This window comes from Dipodomys spectabilis, unplaced genomic scaffold, assembly GCF_019054845.1.
Source record: "Dipodomys spectabilis isolate Male_0828 unplaced genomic scaffold, ASM1905484v1 ptg000069l, whole genome shotgun sequence".
NCBI classification, from domain to species: Eukaryota; Metazoa; Chordata; class Mammalia; order Rodentia; family Heteromyidae; genus Dipodomys; species Dipodomys spectabilis.
The window spans coordinates 24885774-24906836 of record NW_024870746.1 but is presented as its reverse complement, the minus strand read 5'-3'; the positions used below and the strand labels follow the sequence as shown (position 1 = coordinate 24906836).

Sequence of the window (21063 nt, the reverse complement as noted above, 5' to 3'; positions counted from 1 at the left end):
TGCAGACTTGGGCTCCATCTCCATGTGTCTGCTTTCTTCCCCAGTTGGTGGAAGACTGAGAAAGGAATGGGTTCTGCAGATGGAACAGGTGTCATAAAACAAGCTCAATCTACTGGTTTCCTTGAGATGATTTTGTCTAGAAGTTTCCAAAGTGCATACAGCTCTGCCCACTGTCTGGCCCAGAAAAGACAGCATGGAGTAGGCCAAAGGGAATGATAAGGAGGAGGAAAGGGAGCTGGGGCAAACAGAAACGCTGAACTCAGAGAACTAAGCCCCCGCCTGTGGCTGCTGCTGGTTGGATTTAGTCATTGTGTTCTGAGCAGCATTTAGACTGGCATTTAGATGAGTCTAGAATGTGAATTCTTACAGAGGAGGCAGCCAGCACAATCCTGCTTTGTTCCAGTTCTTTGAGGACTAAGGAAATAATTTTTTAAGAGAATACCTCTCCTTCCTGGGCTGTCACTTGTTTGTTTGTTCCAAGTACTACTCAGTAACTTCCCAGTAACTCTTTGGTCTCTGTCATTGGCCTTTATACTACCCCAAGTGGGAATTTGTAGAAGGGAGAGGTTGGATTATAGCAAAGATGGTGACATGTTTCTTATACCATTCCATGTATGTTGTATATTCAGAAATAGTCATGGGCCAGGGTCTCTTGTCTGTTTGTTCTGTTACTCATGCACCCAGAAAACCTGTCAGGCCTTGGTTCTGTGTCCAGGACCATCCTAGGAACAATTTGGGTAGATGAAGTAGAAGGCATGGTTCTTACTTTAAGAAGCTGTACTCATTTCCTCCATTTTTCTGTATTATTATTTATGTACCTGTAATGGGTCATGTCCCAGGAGACTTACCAAGTCCCCCATGATTCACTGATCTTTTCAAATTGACCAACTGTGGGGGAAGAATGAAACACACCCTTGTCCTCGTGTAGGCGGGGCCTAAAGGATGAAATACTAAAGCTATTGGAGGGCATGACACTTGACCATGGATACTTCTGGTTTAATGGCAAATACAACAAACATAACATTATTATTATTTATAGTCACTGATCTCACTTACAGACTCCATTTTTCTCTGACCAGAAATTAGGCCATGGACATTATAGATATCGATCAGCTACACATGGAACCATTCCTGAGTTCTCATCCAGACATTGTGCTAGGGGCCGAATTTGGCAAAGGGCTGCCAGGGGTAGAGTCCACCAGGAAAGACAGATGACATTAACAGAGGAACTATGAGTATCCAAAGGGCCTATCACTTCTCCAAGATACTCCACCCTGAAGGGTCTGATCACTTGGAGCTTGTTAGAAACACTTCAGGCAATGTCTTCTCTCAATCTTCTGCTTTTTAGCAAGGCCACACAGGTGCTGATTCATCAGTGTGTATACTGGAGTCTGGAGGTGATGGATAGTTGACCGGGAGGTAGCCGGGTCTATGCCAGGAAATCAAAGAGGCCTATCCAAGGAAGTGACTTCTAAGCTGAGATATGATGACTAAGTAGGGAGTAGCTGGAAAGATGGCGACAGATAGCTGGAAAGATGGTGAATCCCAGGGAACTGGAGTCCTCTGTGGGCAGGCCAGGGCTGCAAAGTCCAGGACGGTAGCTGAGCAGAGGTAGGGCTACTGGGGAAAGCTTTGTAAATGAAAATAAAGGATTTATATCCAAGATGTGAAGAATACATGGGAGAGAATTAGAAAGGAAACAAAAACTCCAAATAGGTTGAACAGTTTGCTCAAAGTCACACAGATAGTAACTCACCAATAAATGAATATAAGCTGGAATTTATCCCCAGGTCTGTAGTTCCAGCCTATTCTGAATCACTGCATTAAGGCCATTAAGAAGACAAAGTATACCAACACTATAATTTTTAATGTGTCTCTATCACTTAGGATTTGAAGAACCATATAATAACCTGGCTTACATAAAACAAGATACTGCAATTTGGAATAAAATAATAAAACCTATGAACTGAGAGGAGATAAAAATTCTATTTGTAGTATAGAAGGAGATACAGATATAGAGTTCTAAAAATAGCTGTTTTATCTTTTAAAACTGTTTTTCAAAGGAAGAGTCTTGTTGTTTTTTCTGTCATTGCACTGTAAAAAGCAGCATGGAATGATTCATTGTAAGGGCAAGGCACTCTGCCAGGAATCCAGTACTGTCTTCGTTTGCTAGGCTGCTGGGCTCCATGAGCCCTAGTGGTCTTCTTTCTGTCTTCATATGTAGGTGGCAGTACCTATAGGTGGGAAGGCAGAGAAGGAGCAGAAGCCCAGTACAGCCTTATGTCTCTGAATCTCAGCATAGATGCATGAGAATTGGACACTGGCACCTGTTCAGACATAGGGACGGAGGTGCCTGTGATAGGTCATGCCCCAGAAGACTCACTTATGATTCACTGATCTTTACAAAGTCAAATTGACCAACTGTGGGGGACGAACAAAAGCACTTCCCTGTCCTCAGTGTGGGAGGGGTCCTAAATGAGGAAATGGGATCAAGGGATTCTAAAGCTGTTGGAGGGCATGGAATTGGACCTTGGGTACTTCTGATTTAATGGCAGAGGCACAGCTCTTCCCTTCAGATAGTCCTGGTGTGATGGTGGAGGCACAATTCCTGTTTTCATGAATTCCAGATGGAAGGGGAGAAATAGACTGGCCCTAGGAAGCTCATAGGCTGATGAGAGATACACAAGCACAGATAATAAGATAAATAAGAGCATAAGTATCAAAGTCACCAAAGTATTTTGAAAACAGAACCACAGCACTCCTAGCTTTACACTTCCAGCAGGGGACTTTGAAACGTGACTGTGTGCTCTTGCTTTTTCTTGGCAAGCTCCAAAAGCAGTAAAATGTTCATTGTATCTGCAAAATTAGAAACCATTGATATCCCAGGTTATGCTATTCCTAATGAAGTTGCATTTCTCTGCCCAGGATTTATTTTAGGCACCACTCAGAGCCCCTTGGCCAGAGCCAAGAAGCTCCTGAGGTTGAGCTCAGGTAGCTGGCAGCACTCTGGCATCTCTAATCCTCTCTTCCCTGTTCACAGCCAAGGCTGGTGGCACCAGTAAGTGACACACCAGTGTTCTTGCCTCAGGAGAACAGCTGTGCCTTCCAGAGCACTGTCTCACATGGGGTACATTTGGCCTTTGTAAAAATGGCATCTTTTTGTCTCCCTGTCCTTTCTCCTCCAGGCACCTATGTTGGGATGTCAAGACAAAAAAGAAGAGGACCTGAGGGCCACCAAAGGGAACACTAGTTTAATTAGGGGGATTGTGTTTTTGTCCCACAAATGATTCACATGCCACCTGGAGCAAGTCCTCCATTTTCCCGTCACTATTGAACTAAGAATGACATCAGAGAAGAAAGTCATGTGAGCCTCAGATTCTGCTCCTGGATCCACTCCTCCCTGCATGATCCTGGATGAGGCAATTCTATTTTTCTTCAGAGATTGGAATTTAAAAAATAATTTGAGATTAGGTTTTCTTGTCTGTAAAGTAGGAATTATGGGACTTTCTACACTAGGTACTTAATGATGATCAAGTTTAGTGTCTATGTTGACATGCTTTGAAAATTTTTTTTTTTTTTTGGGTCTGGTTGTGGGGCCTGAACTCTGGGCCTGGGCGCTGTCCCTCAGCTCTTCAGCTCAAGGCTAGCGCTCTACCACTTGAGTCACAGCGCCACTTCCGGCTTTTTTTTTGCTTATGTGGTGCTGAGGAATCGAACCCAGGGCCTCATGCATTGCAAGGCAAGCACTCTACCACTGAGCCACCTTCCCAGCCCCGCTTTGAAAATTTTTAAAGCATCTAATAACCAGTGTTATCAGTTGAAGAAGAAGGAGATGGTAACTGGCTCCTTCCCTCCTCAAATGGTGAGGTATTGACAGTATAGAAAATGGGTTCAGATATAAAAATAACACATTTATTAGAATAGGAGACTCATGTGGGCCAAAATAAATATCCTGATTGAACCCAAGCAATAGGAACAGCTAATTCATGGGCAGTATTGTGCTTAGGTGAAGGGAAATCAAAGATAAATGGAAAACCAAAGCCTAGGCTCTGAGAATTCTGACCCTAACAAGGGAAATAAGATCTTGGTATGGTGCGACTAACACACAAGATTAGACAATGACAGGGATTTGAGTCCAAATAGTCCAATGAAGGAGTGGGGCCAAGGGGTGGTAGATGATGTATGATTTGGTCTTGCGTAAGTAATTGCTTAAGTTGGCTGATATGCACATAGAAATTTATTTCACTTTTCTACTAATATCATAAAGGTTGAAGCAGAAAGAAAATGGGGACAAAGGGCAAATAAAACATTTCTCTGGCCTGGTAATATTTACCAGTACAGTACAATTTTACCTCTGATTCATGGTATATTTTTATTTTATTTTATTTTTGTCAGTCACGGGGCTTGAACTCTGGGCGCTGTCCAGCTCTTCAGTTCAAGGCGAGTACTCTACCACTTGAGCCACAAAGCCACTTCCTCATGGTATATTTTGAAGCAAAGGCATGCTGAAGATGGATAAGTAAGGCAGTCAGTATGGTTTTTACATTGGAATAATAACTGTTTCCAAAATAATCAGAAAAGGGACTTTTTCAAGAAATCCCTGTGTATTCCGCTAATATTCATATCTTCCAAGGGGCCTTTCACAAAGCAGTAGTTGGAATTTTGCCATATTGTCATAAAACTAGATTTAAGCATGACGTAAAGAGAATGGGCCTGGGGGACCCCATCTGGGTTTGAGTTTGGGCTCTGCCACCTCCCTATGCTTTCTCATGTGTAAAATCTGGATAATAATGTGTCTGTCGTGGAAGTCTGGAAGGATTAAGAGGGATGGTGGTTATGGAGTGGATGTCTCTTCATTCCCCATTGTTTCTGTCCTCATTGCTGAATCCTAGTTTGTGACAGGTGAAGTAAAACTTTTTTTCTAGATCATTTCATGCTTGGAAATATGTAAGAAATCCTGTGATTCTTTATCTTCTTTCAGCACTTTGTTTGATCAAATTTAGTAATGTTGCTAGTTGAACAAATACACAGTGGTACCTCACTGTGGTCTTGATTAGCAGCTTTCAGGTCACCAGTGTTTGTTGCCATATGTATATTCCTGTTTATTTCCTGCCTATAGTATTATTAGATTGCTTATAATTAGTTCATTAAGGTAATATTAACTGAATTGTACATTTCTTGATAGTAATCCATTATCAGGTATGTAAATACCCAGTCTTTTCTCCCAGGGTTGTCTTTTCATGTACCTTAATTAAGGGTTTTTCCAGGTCAGGTTTGAGTTTTTTTTTTTTTTTTTGGTTGGTCCAGGGGCTTGAACTCTGGTCCTGAATGCTTGTCCCTAAGCTGCTGCTTCTGTGTGTGTGTGTGTGTGTGTGTGTGTGTGTGTGTTTTCATGGGGTCTGAACTCTGGGCCTGAGAGCTGTCCCCTCAGCTCTTCAGCTCAAGGCTAGCACTCTACCACTTGAGCCACAACACCACTTCCGACTTTTTCTGTTTATGTGATGCTGAGGAATCGAACCCAGGACCTTATGCATCCGAGGCAAGCACTCTACCACCAAGCCACTTTCCCAGCCCCCTGGAGTTATAATTTGTACAGAATGAGATTCACTTTTTTTTTTTTTTGGTCCGGTCATGGGGCCTAAACTCTGGGCCTGGGCGCTGTCCTTCAGCTCTTCAGCTCAAGGCTAGCGCTCTACCACTTGAGCCGCAGCACCACTTTCGGCTTTTTTCTTTTTTCTTATGTGGTGCTGAGGGATCAAACCCAGGGCCTCAGGCATGCAAGGCAAACGCTCTACCACTGAGCCACCTTTTTGTTAGGTGTACAGTCCTGACTTTTGCCACATACACACAGTTTTGGCACCACCACTGTAATCAAGATATAGAACATTTTCATCATGGCAAGAAATTCTCATGGTTACTCCTCTCCCCCAGTATCAGCTTCCAGAAACCACTTATTGCTGCTCTGTTTCTGGAGTTGCCAATTTCTTTTTATTGTTGTTGTTGTGCTGGTCCAAAGGCTTGAACTCAGGGCCTGGGTGCTGTCCCTGAGCATTTTCTGCTCAAGGCTAGTGCTTGAGACATAGTTCCACTTCCTAGAGTTACCTAAGAATTGAAAATAGGGAAAGAAGGAACAAGAGGGAACAGTTGATGTTATGCAAAACAAAAGAAATGTACATGTCACCCAATGTGGAAGAAAATAACTGTATTGCAGAGCTCATAGAATTCATAAATGTTATAGACCATGATAGACAATTTGCTCCATGAAAGTTAATGTGTTTGTGACTTTAACTAAGCATCACTATCCCACAATACTGTGAAATTTGGGAAATTATGTAACCACTTAATCACATTAAAAAAATTGGAAAAAAGATTTTAAAAAGAAAAAGAAAAAAATAAAATAGCCTTTTGAAACTGATTCTTTCCCTGAACATAATGCATTTGAGATGCCTCTAACTTGCTGCAGCTGTCATCAGACATTATACTGAATTATATTCCATTGTATTATGTACCATGTTTTGTTTGTCTGCTCACCTTCAATAAACATTGTGTACAGTTTTTGGTGACTGTGAATAAGCCTGATACCAACACTTCTATGCAGGATTGTGTGTGGACATACATTTTCATTTGTCTTGGGTAAATACTTAGATATATCCTAAGTCATTTGGTAACTCTATGTTTAGCTATCTAAGAAACTGCCAAGGTGTTCTCCAAAGTGGATTACCGTTGTCTGTTCCCACTAGCAATGTACGAAAATTCCTACTGCTTCACATCTACACTAGGTATTATGTAGAACTAGGTATTATGTGGTTTTGTTTGTTGGTGGCTTAAACTATTTTAATAGTTGGATGATTAAATCCTGGTGTGATCTTAGGCATCATTTCTCTCATCACAGATAACATTGAGCATCTTTCTTTTGTTGCTGGTCCTGGGGTGTGAACTCAGGGCCTGAGTTCTGTCCCTGAGCTTCTCTGTGCTCAAGGCTAGCTCTACCACTTGAGCCACAGCACCACTTCCAGCCTTTTCTACTTATGTGGTACTGAGGAATCAAACCCAGGGCTTCATGCATGCTAGGCAAGCAATCTACCATTAAGCCACATCCCCAGCCCTGAGCATCTTTCTTGTGTACTTATTTGACATATTCTTTAATGAAGTGTCCGTTTAGATCTTTTGTTTGCTTGGGTTAGTTTTTAGGTTTTTGGATTATTTGTTTTCCTGTCATTTAGTTGAGAATTCTTTATAGTCCCAGAGCAGCCCTTTGTGTTTTTCAAATATTTACCCCTAATCTGCAGCCTGTCTTTTCATTGTCTTAGCCATGTCATTGGACTAGTTGTCCTGGGCTCTACCATCCTGAGCAGTCATTCCTCTCCTTGAACCCTTGTAGCAGGCCTAGTTGTTGTTGCACACTTGATGCTGGGCTCCCACAGTCATTCTGTATCTTTTGTGAAAATAACAATTCTCCCTGGTGTTTACTGTCCTGTTGGGCCTGGACTGATTTGTTCAGACTGTGGAGGAGGGTGCTCACCTCTGTCTTGAACTTTCCAGAGAAAAATCTTCCATCTTGCTTGCATATTAGAGACCCTTTCTCAGCTTATTAATGGCAGGACACCTGTGCTGAACTACCAGTGACCTGTTATATTATAGCTGTTTGTTTTGATTTTCACGAAGTTACCGGGAAGGTTAGTACATCTCCTTTCTTGGAAACGTCACTACTGAGCATTTAAAACGCTGCTCTCGGGGCTGGGAAGGTGGCTCAGTGGTAGAACGCTTGCCTTGCATGCATGAGGCCCTGGGTTCAGTTCCTCAGCACCACATAAGCAAAAGGAAAAAAGAGCCAGAAGTGGTGCTGTGGCTCAAGTGGACCCAAAAAACAAACAACAAAAAAAAACAAACTGTTCTCATTGGACCATTTATTCTAAAGAAAATTGCTTTTAAATGCACCTGGGGTTTTTAGTTTTTACAGTCTATAATCTATACTAGTCCATAATGAGAATATAATTGTAAAAATATTTCTATAGAGTTTGCAGGTCATTATGTAGTGGCAGATTTTTTCCTAATTTGTTTTTGTACTTAATAACATTAAATTGGTTCAATCAAAAGAAAGAAATTAGATTCAAAAATTGGAAAGATGATGTTATTGTTTACAGATGATATAATTACATGGAAAACAAAAGATATCAAATGCATACTAATGATAATTCAACATTTTTTTTCTTTGGGTCCAGTCATGGGGCCTGAACTCTGGGCCTGGGCGCTATCCCTCAGCTCTTCAGCTCAAGGCTAGCGCTCTACCACTTGAGCCACAGCACCACTTCCTACTTTTTTCTTTTTGCTTATGTGGTGCTGAGGAATCGAACCCAGGGCGTCCTGCATGCAAGGCAAGCACTCTACCACTGAGCCACCTTCCCAGGCCCTAATTCAACATTTTTTGAGACAACTGTTGTTTCACATGCACTTGTGGCAATAACATGTACACTTTCTCCTAATGATAACATCTTATAGGACAGTAGAATGATATTATAAACAAGAATGAAAATGAGGGCCAGCCTAGAGAAAAAGTTTGTCAGCCCCAGCTTTTCAGGTAGCATAAAAAGGAGGATCCTAGGATAGCCTGAGCAAAAATATGACATCCTATCCCCCAAATAACTAAAGTAAAAAGGACAGGGGGCTAGGTACTTAGGAAGAGCCCAGCAACCAGCCCACCATGTTCCAGAGAGAGAGAAAGAAGAAGGAGGAGGAGGAGGAAGAGTAGGAGGAGAATAGCATCTTTTGTACAACAATGACACCATAAAGTAAGCTCAGGTAATAATGATGTGGGTGATTTATTGCTCCTTTTACAGAGAGGTACTTTTTATAACAAGTAAAATTGTTAAAAACAAGCCAACAATTCAGTAGAGAAATGGAGCAAGGATAGGTATGATGCAAAGAAAATGAAAATGTGTAACCTCATTCAGAGTGAGAGATCTACAAGAGGGACATCAAATTCTGTCTGATGATAAGAAACACACAAGCTAACCCCAAAAGAAGAAACATGAGCTCTTGTTATCACTGTGTAGCATAAATGATCACAGTACACATGCAGAATAATTGATCACATTCTTTTGGATCCAAAAGTTTACATCCAAGACTTTATCCTAAAAACAGTCTTACAAATAAAAGCAGTCACATTTACCCAAAGATAAATACTCCCTATCAAATTATTACAAGCAACCTAATGTTAACTAAATAAATTATGGTGTGTTCACGTATTGGAATAATAATACTGCAGAGCTATTGAAAGTTATAAGGAAGTTGGGCATTGACAGCTCATGCCTGTAATCTTAGCTGTTCAGGAGGCTGAGATCTGAGGATCTATACCAGCGCCAGCAGGAAAAGCTGTGACTCTTTATCTCAAATGAACTTCCAAAAAGGTGGAAGTGGAGCTCTGGTTCAAGTGGTGAGGCAGTAGCCTTGAGCAAAAGAAGCTCAGAGACAGTGCCCATGTCCTGAGTTCAAGCCCCAGGACCAGCACACGTGCGCGCACGCATACACACACACACACACACACACACACACACACACACACACACACACACACACACACACACACACAAAGTAGAAAGTAATTTTGTGGGGTTTTGGCAGTACTACCTTTTGAATTCACCCTCAAGATTGCTAGACAGATGCTCTACCAATTGGACCATGCCCCTGGCCCTTTTTTCTTGTTATTTTTCAGGCAGGATCTCTTGTGGGGGTTTTTGTTGTTGTTCTTGTTTGTTTTTGCCACAACTAGTCTGAACCACTGTCTTCCGCTTACACTTCCTGCAAAGTTGGAGTGATGTGTGCATGCCATAACTCACAGTTTTATTGAGATGAGAAATACACCAACTTTTTAACTTGTGACTGACTTCTAACAGCAATCTGCTGGATCTCTGCTTCCTGAGTAGCAGGGATTATAGACATGAGCCACTGCACTATGCTGAGGTAGTTTCATATAAAGTAATATAGAAAGATATTTAAGATACTCTTTTACTGAAAATAAGATAAGGGGAAATATGTGTAGCCTACTATCTACTGCTTTTTTGAGGCAGGATCTCACTTTTTAGCCTAGGTTGGCATTGAACTTATCATGTAGCTCAGGCTGGCCTGGCAGTCAATTCTCCTGCCATTTCTTCCAGGTGCTGAAATTACAAGTGTATACCATCACACCCAGCTGTATGGGTGTTTGTTTGGTTTTTTTAAAATCTGTGTGTGCTAGACTATCTCTTGAACGTGTAATAAATTAGTAACAATGGTTGGATAGAGGCCGGGTGGACTTGGGAAGAAGGAGGGCAGGGTTGAGAGGAACAAGTAAATACACTAATTTTTACTGTATTTTCATATCTTTCATGAGAAAGGATAAGGCATTTTTTAAAAATAAGTAATATAAAATATTTTATATACTTAAGAATTTTGAAGCTGGGTGCTGGTAGCTTGCACCTGCAGTCCTAGCTACTCAGGATCTGAGATCTGAGGATCATGGTTCAAAGCCAGCCTGGGCAGAAAAGTTTGTGAGACTCTTATCTTCTACTCAGAAAAAGCTGGAAGTAGCTCCATGGCCCAAGTGGTAGAGCCATGAGCAAAAGAAGCTTAGAGACATAGCCCAGGCCCTGAGTTCAAGCCCTAGGACTGGCAAAAAGAAAAAGAAAAAAGAATTCTGAAGCTAGACACAGAGGAGGGTGCTCTTTGTTCCCTGAGCATAGACTAAATACCAAGGTGAAGGATGTGTATGAGCCTGGAGCCTGGAGAATCTTGATCTGGTTCCTGAGACATATGTGCTTATGGAATCCTGGTCTTCCATCATAAAAAAAATGCTAGCGTTTCCCCAAGGCCTACTTTCTTTCTGTGGTAGAGGTATGGCCATTCAGCAAGTAGACATTTGCTGAGGAAGATGTGTAAACAATCCCTGGCAGACATGGAAATATGGAGACAGGGAGAGAGCTGCTCTAGAGCTGGACAACAACCCCACACCTCCTTTTCTGTGACCATCTGACATGCCCCGTCTTCTTCTTGCTTCTGGGAGATTCTTGCACCCTTACCGTGCCCTCCCCCAGCCCAGTCCTTAAGCAGAGGACCCCTCTGGCATCTGCTGCTCAGATACCTCATCTGCCTCCTAGAATCTGGGTGCAATCCCCTGAGGCACCCAGCAAACCAGCCATTGTCTCCACCTGTCTGACCCAGAGCTGCTCTTCTTGCAACCTGAAGGCTATCAGGTGTTTCCTTGGTCCCTGCTCCTCCTTGAGTGAGTGTCAGATGTCCTTCCTGGAGCCCTCCTGTCCCTGAGTCAGATGGATGGCCTATTTCCTAGATTCTAAGTCTCGCTTCTCATTTAACCCTCAAGTCCTGTGAATGGTGATAATAGCATTGGTGGTGACTGTAATCTTGCTTACCTTTGAGGAGTCTCTGTCCATCTATCTTCAAATCACAACTGTCATTTAATCCTCACAGTAGACCTGCAGGGCAGATCTGATCTCCAGCTTTCAAGTAAGTAAAATATTTGTACAAAGATTGTTTTTCCAAGCTTTTCGCCGGTGGCTCATGCCTCTAATCCTAATTACTTAGTGGGGCTGAGAACAGGAAGATTGTGGTTGGAGGGCAAGCCCAGGCAGAAAAGTGTGGAAGACTCCTCAATCTATTCTGTGCCTCTCAGCCTAGCTTTGTGGGAGGTTGAGATTGAGAGTATCATGGCCAGCCCTAGGCAGAAGAGCTTGCAAGACTCTGTCTCAGCAGCAGTTGGGGTAGTGGTGTACCCCTGTGATCCCAGCCACAAGAAGCAAAAGAAAAAAGAAAAAAAAAAGAACTCAATCTAGGCATATACCTGGCCAGGAAGCAAAAGCCTTTCTCTAACCACTTCAGGATTGAGGGCCTTGTGCAGATTGTAGAGCGCCTGCCTGCCTACTAAGCACATGGTCCTGGTGCCACCAAAAAAATTAATGATAATAACCAGTGCAAAAAGAGCCAGAGGTATAGCTCAGCAGAGGAGTTTCTGCAAACATAAGGCTCTGAGTTCAAACCCCTGGAATGCCAGGAAGGGAAAAAATCCATTTTCCAAGTACTTTCTTTTTTTTTTTAACTAAGTTTTTTATTGTGAAAATACTGTACAAAGGGGTTACAGTTACATGAGCAAGGTAATGAGTTCATTTCTTATCCAGCATTGTTTTCCCCTACCATCCCTTTCCTCCCACCTCCTCAGCTACACCCTCCACCCCCCACCCCTCCAAGTACTTTCTTAGACATTATTTAATTGCAGTCTCTGACATCCTTATATAAGCCAGAAGGTTCATTGACTTACATATACTAACAAGGGTATTGAAGAGCCAGCTGAGAAGTAGTGGCCTTGGGGAAAGGTCATATATGGTTGAATCCTGTCTTAGTGGATTCTTTATACCTAACTCCTCAGCTGTAAAATGGGAATGATAGCATCCATATCATCTATACAGCTGTTAGGATAATAACAATATTAAATGACTATGGTTCAGAGTAACTTTATGAATTCACAGTGTAATGATTTCCTATTCTGTGACCCGTTCTGTCATTTTTTTAAAAAAACAAAATTTGTTTTGGAAATGTTTCACAAAAGAGAAGATAATGTAATGAGGGTAGTGTACCCATCAACTATCCAGTGAAGGCCAGCTGTACGCCTTTCCCTTACTAAGCAGCTTTCAAACTAGTGAGGTAGCTACCTAACATCCTTCAAAGAAGACTAATGGGGGTTCATAGATTTAGAGGGCTTCGTTCTAGTTCAGTCTGTCACAGTTATTATACTTAACTGTTATTTGCCTTGACCAGGAACTGTTTCAGCTTGGCTTCTGAGTCCTCCTGGCATGTCTTTGCTGTTTTGGTTTGAGATGTACTAGGCTCATGTTGTATAGGATCAAGTGCTGCTTCAAATTTGGAATCAGCCACTTGTCCAAATGTGCTGGGATGTGTCCAGATGTGCTGTGGTGGTCGTTGTGTCTAATCTGGAAAGCAGTTAGGAGATGGGTGTGTGCACATAAACGTGTGTAGTTTAAATGTGAAGTTCACACAGATGCATCCAGTTCGTATCAAGACTTCAGAATCTTTACCTAGTTCATCAATCCTGTCTCTGTGTCTCAATCAGAAAATCTCAGCAACGGGGCTGGGAAGGTGGCTCAGTGGTAGAGCGCTTGCCTTGCATGCCTGAGGCCCTGGGTTCGATTCCCCAGCACCACATAAGCAAAAAGAAAAAAGCCAGAAGTGACGCTGTGGCTCAAGTGGTAGAGCGCTAGCCTTGAGCTGAAGAGCTGAGGGACAGCGCCCAGGCCCAGAGTTCAGGCCCCATGACCAGACCCCCCCCCCAAAAAAAAGAAAAGAAAATCTCAGCAACATTATGATTCATTCATCTCACAATGAACATATAAAAGTCCTAGGTTAATAATGATATAATGCAATAGTGCCCTCAATAATATATTATTGGGAACAGTTCAGCATTTCTTGGAGGGGACTAGTACCCTTCAAAATCAAACTATACTTTTTCCTATCTTTTTTTTTGTTGTTGTTGGTTGTTGCTAGAGCTGGAGCTTGAACTCAGGCCCTGAACTCAGAGCCTAGGCACTGTCCATGAGATTTTTTTTTTTTTTCTCAAGGCTGGTGCTTTACCACTTTGAGCTACAGCTCTACCTTTAGCTTTTTGTGATTAATTGGAGATAAGAGTTTCCCAGCCTTGCCTACCTAGGTTGGCTTCAAACTGTGATCTTCAGATCTCGGCTTTACAGAGTATCTAGGATTATAGGTGTTTGGCACCTGGCTCTATCACTTTGTTTTAATTTAGTAAGCCTGGAGATCACAGCACAGATAGATAGGATAGAGATAGGATTGTGGTTTGAGGCCAGCAGGGAAAAAAGGTAAGATCCTGTCTCAAGAACAAGTTAGTAATGGTGGCATAAGCCTGTGTACCCAGCTAATTGTGAGGCAGAGATAGGAGGATTTCTGTCCAAGGCTGGCCTAGGCAAAAAACCCTATCTGAAAAACAAAGTAAAATCCAAGCTTCCAGATCTGGGGACAAGCTTAGCAAGCATAAGGGCCTATGTTCAAGCTCCAAAACTAGCCCCCCCCCCCCGCCAAAAAAAAAAGAGTGAAAGAAAAAAGTGTATTTACACTTATTTTGATAAATATAGACATACTCCCCTCACTAAGGTGAATATTACTGTTTCCGGCAGAAACCCTGTAATGTAAAGCTTATAATTAAGTAAGATCTACTATCTGTACTGAGAAAGATTGATTGCTCCAAATAACTGGCAATGGAGCTTGAACATTTCAGATGCTAGCCCACCTCCATTAGTCTAACTGGCCCATTCTGCCGTTCTACAGATACAGAAGCTGAGACACACATAAGCAAGTGACCCACTCCCAATGACAAAACAAGCTCAAACTTAAAATAAAGTTAAGTCTCCCTTCAGTGTGTTATGGATTTATTTTATGGCAAACTTGGTTTGCTGATCTCCTAAGGAAGTTATGAAATTAATGAGATAATTATGGGTAAATTCTCCCATGGGTAGAGGAGAGATTCTTTGAGATTCAGCTTAACTCCTTCAGGGGAAATTAGACTGGAGCTTCAGGGCACTAAGAAATGGTTTAAGGATAAATGAAACATCACAGACCCCGCCCCAAAGATCAACACATTGAAGCGGCTTGCAGATGCTCTGAGCTTTAGACAAAGATGCTGTTTTGCTATGCAAAGCGACATCTACAAATAAGATGTGAACGAAAATGGAATTTCCCTGGTGAGCAAACCAGCTGCAAACCACACAGCCTTCTCCCCCGCCTTTTCCTAGAGTAACCCTGGGGTTCTCCTTTGTGCTTGCTTTTTGACAGGTTGATTGACTTATGTGCAGTTTGGGACACTGGAGTTGTCCTTCCCTGTGCAGACTGGAGTGCAGCCTCCATTGGTGTCTCGAGGAGAAGGCTGAATGAGGCAGAGGGGGTGAGTAGAGCTCGGGCATGAGATGAAGGTTGGGGGCAGGGTGGACCTTGGTGTCCCCTGACCTTTCTGTTTGATTTGAGATGGCTTTTTGTCTCTCTTTGCCTCCAAAGTCTTCCAGGGTTGTTTTCCTCCTTCCTTCTTCCCAGATAGCCTTGGTTCTGCTGCAGAGCCATATCCCAAGCCCACCCTGCCAGGAGGCTAGTGACTCCTTCTTCCCCAGCAGGTTCAATCAGTCAGCATTAGTGACGCCATTGTCCCCACTGTCCACCTTAATTGAAGAGCTGAGAAACAGCTTTGTTAGTGTCCCACAGCCTGGACCTGCATAGCCTGGGATCCTCCTGAGTGACAACCCTGGCATATGGGGGGCAGTCCACAAGCCCCTCCTCTCAGTGGGTCCTGGGCCCTGACAGATGAATGCAGTGAGCAGTGAGGCCCGCAGAACCGCAGCCACACCCTGTGTGCAAGTCTGCATTGTTCCATGTGGGTTATTATTTCCATTGCCTTGCAGCTCCTGCTGCGTGCAGGCAGGGTGGAGGGGTGGCACCCGAAATGGCAAGAGCTGCCATTCTCCCATAGCCACTGGCTATGGACCACACAGGCTGGTCCCAGGCAGGCTGCTGGGCTGCTCAGTCCAACCTGAATGTCTGGGCAGAGAAAGGTGTGGTGTTCTATGGATGGACTTCTTTGCTCCCTGGCAGTGTGTCTTGCTGCAGCTTCCTCTCCAGAAAGAGTTGGTAATGAAGCTGAGGAGGGAGGAGGTGGACAGAGAAGGCAGAGTGGGCTGATGATGTGGTTTGGAAATCTGGACAGTCCTGAGGAGCCACACTGGATCTTGGTTTCCTGGTTTAGACAGGAGTCAACATCTTATTGTAGAGATCAAAATGGAGAGTAGATGTCTGAAAAGCCTTGCCTGGTGCCTGGCATATAGTAGGTAAATCAAGGTTATCATTTTTCATAGCAGTAGCAGCACAGATATACTTGTACCAAGTAGTCTCTGTGTGGACCTTGAAAGGGCTATGGCTTGTCACACAGGTTTTAGGGAACATTTGATAGACTGCAAGCCTTCTCAAACTAAAACTTTTGTACCTGAGCTTACTACCTGACCATGAGGGGGGATGGCATGCTGTTTGCTTTACTGTCCATGGAAGACTCCAGTCACAGAAGCGGTTCACAGGTAGATTTAAATCAGCACACAAAACTGTGGGGTCTAGATTCCAGGTATGTGACGGAATCAGGAAGCTGTTAGTCCAGCGTTGTGTCACCTAGGCCCCTCTCTGGTCATTGTTCATGTACCTTCTCTCTATTTCTGTCCCTGAAAGTCCCCTCATGACCTCTGGGGCACACATGTGCTGGGTTGTTCAGCCAGCCCTCCAGCCCACAGAGGAGTCCCATCCACAGTTGGTCTAGCCAGCAGTCCTGAGTGTTAGCCAGACTCTCCTCGTGTGCCCTGTAGGTTCATTGTGCTTGACTGACTCTCCCTACAGTTCCTTGATAAGGCAGGGCTGGCACAGGCATTCTTATTTGTAAGCTGAAGCTGCCAACCTACAGTTTACAGTTAACTAATTAGTGGAAGAATCCCAACAAGAAAGCCAAAGTCTGAATGGAAGGCAGTCTCTCCTGCTGTGACGTCACACTGCCCCCTCCAGACTGAGGTATCTGGACACTGTGAAGGTGGATCCTCTAGCGGAGACTGTCAGCCCCAGAGAAACCTAGAAAAGGAGAGTGTAAGCAGGGGCATATGCTTAGCTATTGAGGGAGTTCCCAGAAAAAACTAATCTAGTCCTTAGTGGGGACACTCATCATCTCAGTGTTACCCAGGCACCAGGCACTGATTTGTAACCACTGTGTGACCCTTTTCACAGCAACCCTATGTAGGGCCCCATATCACCCCCATTTCACTGAGAACAGAAGCCCACAGAGGCTGAGCCCTTGCCCCAAACTCCCATCTTAGAAAGTGACGGGGCCTGCATTCGAATCCCAGCACTACAGCGTTGACCCTTTGGATTGGGAGCTGCAGTGTGTTTTTAGGATGTTTTTTTCCAAGTTTTATCCGAACATTACATAAAGTTTCTGAGCCCATCTCCACCGGGTTCCAGGTATGAATTTGCCTTGTTAGGTCCAGCTGGGGATGCCGCTCCATCTGGGAAGCCTGGGATGGAGGGAGCCACCATTTCTCCATTTCTGCCTTTGTTCCTGGCCCTGGCCATCTGGAGTTGCCCCAGGCATCTGCTCCCGAGCCTCACCACCCCTCCCTGTCCCTCCCACCCAGGATGGGGCACCTTTCTGCACTTGGACTCCACCCCCAGCCCCGCCCCCACCCCCCAGGGCCTCAGCTCTTTGTCAGCTCAGGTCGCTGGGAGCAGACACCTGTCCTCTGAAGCACGGACAGGAAACCTTCAATTTCCCAAATGGGTCCATTTGGTTAATTGCACTCATACTCCTTAAGCACCTCTGCCTGTCAGTGAGAAGCTGGGCCTCTTCTCTCCAGAAGCAGCACCACAGGCCACAGCAGATACACAGTGCAGGCTTAGGACAGACTGCTGCATGTCCATGGCAGCTGGGCTGTGGCACTCATTATGGACTGTCTCTGGCTTCCCTATTTCTCTGCCCTCAAATTGATTTTCTCTCACAGAGGCAGCACCTACCTTTAGCCATCTTGTCCTGTGGGATCAGCAGGGCAGGCACAGGGATGTGTTAGCAGTGGAGAAAGCTGGTCCCCTCAGGAGCTCCCAATGTCCAGCTCCTCCTGATGAAGGGATGCTTTCTCTGCCCTTTCTGCCGACCCATTCCCTTGAGGAGGGTGGGAGTGGAGGCTGGGCTGTTAGGCTTAACACAGTATGTCACCCTGAGTTCATGTTTCTAATCAGAGGACCAAATATGGCAAAGCAAAGCCCTTAAGGACATGAAGCCCAACCTCTGTGTATACCATGGTGCCCATGTCTAGACACCCAGCCACCAGTACTTGGCGACCCGACTTCTAGACAAATGGTACATGTTAAAACTCAGCAAAAAGCCCACCCTGTCTGTTTCCTCCCCAGCACTCTCCCCACTCCCTTTTAGTGCCTCCTGCAGCCTATAGAAGCAGCCGGCCTGCCTGACAACAGTTGGATGCTGACTGCTGTCTGTATGGCATGTAAATGAAGAAGGCATTTACAGAGGGAGATGGGAGAGGGAAGGAGGGACAGATGCCATCCCCTCCTGCTGCCTCCCTCCTTTCCCCACTTGTTATGGCCGACAGGAATTTTAAAAATGCACAGGGGTTCTGTGTTCCTTGGACTGGCAGCAGCTAGCAGCTATAGACACTTCATAACTAACCCAGCGAGATGAGGGGATGGAGGGCTCTGGAGGAGTGTGTGGAGCAGGAGAGAGGGAGCCCAGAGGTGCTACGCCTGCTCTGGGATCCTGCAGGTACCCCTCTTTCTCTCTGGCCAAAGTACAGTGCTTAGGTAGATAACCTTATATTGGCTCTAAGATAAACAGTTTCTTGGCATGAGGCCACTGCTTGGCTACCTGCACAGGTGTTGTCTGCTTTAGAGACCTTTGGAAACCCTGCTTTACCCAAAGTCATGCAGCAGAGTAGTTCACCAGTTGTAGTTACGGGAGAAAGGCCCAGTAGATTTTGAATGCCAGGTATGTGTGTGCCTGGCCATGGGCTATATGAACCCATGAATCCATTGAACAACTACCACAGCAGCGTTGCCATGAAGAAGTCTATTTTTTACATTCTTAAAGACCAAAAAACTATAGCTGTGACAGTAAACACATGGCTGGATGGGTCTGTGGCCATACTCACCCTTCATGTGCTAGGGGAATTACATGTCATTACATATAACTGAATCTCTGAGTTCAGAGATCACGTCTGGTGTGGTTCCCCTGATCCGAATGGTGTCCCAGGTGGCTCATAGTCCACCAGGACTTAGGAAATCCTGACCTGTACCACCCTTCACCCCTGACACATTCTTACTGAGGGGCTGGAACAAAGGGGACAGCATCCCTTGCCTCATTAGTCTCATAATGAGATTTCAGGCCTGAGGTCACCTCTTTCTCCTACTCCACGTTCTCCTACAGTCTCACTTCTTTTTCTTCTCCACCATTGTCAGCCTGTAGTTTCAGAATGCGATATGTCCAAACCAGGCTTGGAATCCCCCTAATAGGGGAGGAATGAATAGCTTACGCTGAGGGATATCCTGTGCAGAAGTATCTAGATGGATACGTCCTCAGGTGGACCATAGTAAGGACTCCAAATTGACACTTGGGGACTCACAATGCTGGACATGGGTGGCTGGACAGGCTGCCACCCATGGAAGAGAGAGAGAGACAGAGATAGTGAGACAGGGAGACAGACACAGAGAGAGAGAGAGAGAGAGAGACAGACAGACAGACAAAGACACAGAGACACAGAGAGAAGGGTTGGCTATTCTAGAGCCAATTTCCTTCTGTATTTTATAACTTACAATGAGATAGCAACTAGATTATTAATGACATGTCATGACACAAGAACTAAACCCTAAGTCTTTTATTCTTTTCTTTTTTTTTCTTTTTTTGTTGGTCCTGGGGCTTTAACTCTGGGCCTTGGCACTGTCCCTCAGCTCTTCAGCTCAAGGCTAGTGCTCTACCACTTGAGCCACAATACCACTTCTGGTTTTCTGGTGGTTAATTGGAGATAAGAGTCTCAACGACTTTCCTTGCCCAGGCTGGCTTTGAACTGTGATCCTCAGATCTCAGTCTCCTGAGTAATAGGATTACAGGCGTGAGCCTTCAGCACCCAGCCTTATTCTTTACTTTTAAACTAACCAATATCAATGTATTAGAGTTAACAAATCTTGGGCTGGGACTGTGGCTTAGTGGTAGAGTGCTTGCCTAGCATGCATGAAATCCTGGGTTCAATTCCTCAGTACCACATAAACAGAAAAAGCTAGAAGTATCACTGTGACTCAAGAGTGCTAGCCTTGAGCAAAAGAAGCTCAGGGACAATGCCCAAGCCCTGAGTTCAAGCCCCAGGACTGGCAAAAAAAAAAATAATAATAATAAAATAAAATAAAGTTACAAATCTCAAAACTTAATGATTCCTCAAACTCTTATTTGCCATTTTATAATTTTCTTGAATCTTGCAAATAATCATTGGTTTGGTCCTGTTAGTAAATGCTTGATTTAATTCCTTTGATTTGAACCTTTATTTGTAAATATAAGCATTCATTTTCTTTTATGAAGCCCTACAAATTTTTTTCTAACAAGGCTTTCCAAACCATATGTAATGGTTTTTTAATGAATATTTTTAAACAACAGTTTTAATGTGTCATAATACCAGTTTTTTTTTCAATTTATCTATGTAAAGTTTACCTCTCAATGAATTTTAGCACATGGTATATAGTGGATTTAGTGCCCAGAATTGGGCAACCATCATCACTGAGAATTGTAGGACATTTCCACTACCGGTCCTTAAATCCTTACAAAACCCATACCATTGGCAGCCCTTTGGTGTCCTCACTAGACCTGTGAACTGCTGATCTACTGTATGTCTGTGGATTTGCCCACTGAGGGCATGTCAGAGAAACGGAATCATGCAAGTTTATGGTATTTTGTGTCTGGCTTCTTTTGCCTAGCAAGATATTTCCAAGGTTCGTCCATGTCTCTGGCCTTTGTTCCTCCTTCTGGCTGAATAATATTCCATTGTGTGGAGAGATCCAAATTTACTTATCTGTTCATCTGATGGATGAGCAGTTCATGTGTGCTTAACTTTCTGAGGAGCCCTCTGTCTTTTAATACACATTCCGAGAGCTCCTTTCTGGCCTCCAGTTTGGTCCCTCCTTTGTACCTTTTCCAACTCTTGAGCCCACCCTTATAGACCTATCACACAAGATTATTCTTGCCGTCCCCCCTCAGCCTTCCTCCCTATGACAGAATGCTGGGAGACAGCTGCTGCCATGTGTGGCACCCTGAACTTTGATGCCTTCTCCCCCAGTGTGGGGGCTAGGGATCTCTCCAGCAGTGGAGAAAGGGGAGTGTAAGTTTTGTGAAAGCTCCTTCCTGAGAGAGGAGACAGGAAGTGCTGGAGATCTGGGGCCTTCTCCCTCCTGGTCTGCATAATTCCTCTCAGAGGGGCC

At 44.1% G+C, this 21063-nt stretch overlaps 1 protein-coding gene across 1 annotated transcript in view; it reads left to right on the top strand.

Moving 5' to 3' along the window:
- Positions 1–14857: 14857 nt before the first annotated feature.
- Positions 14858–21063, top strand: part of Nfasc (neurofascin) — an 82015-nt gene continuing 75809 nt past the window's right edge. The window contains exon 1 of the mRNA XM_042681680.1: positions 14858–14959. The gene's annotated coding sequence lies outside the window, so the exon portion shown is untranslated. The remainder of the gene's footprint in view (positions 14960–21063) is intronic.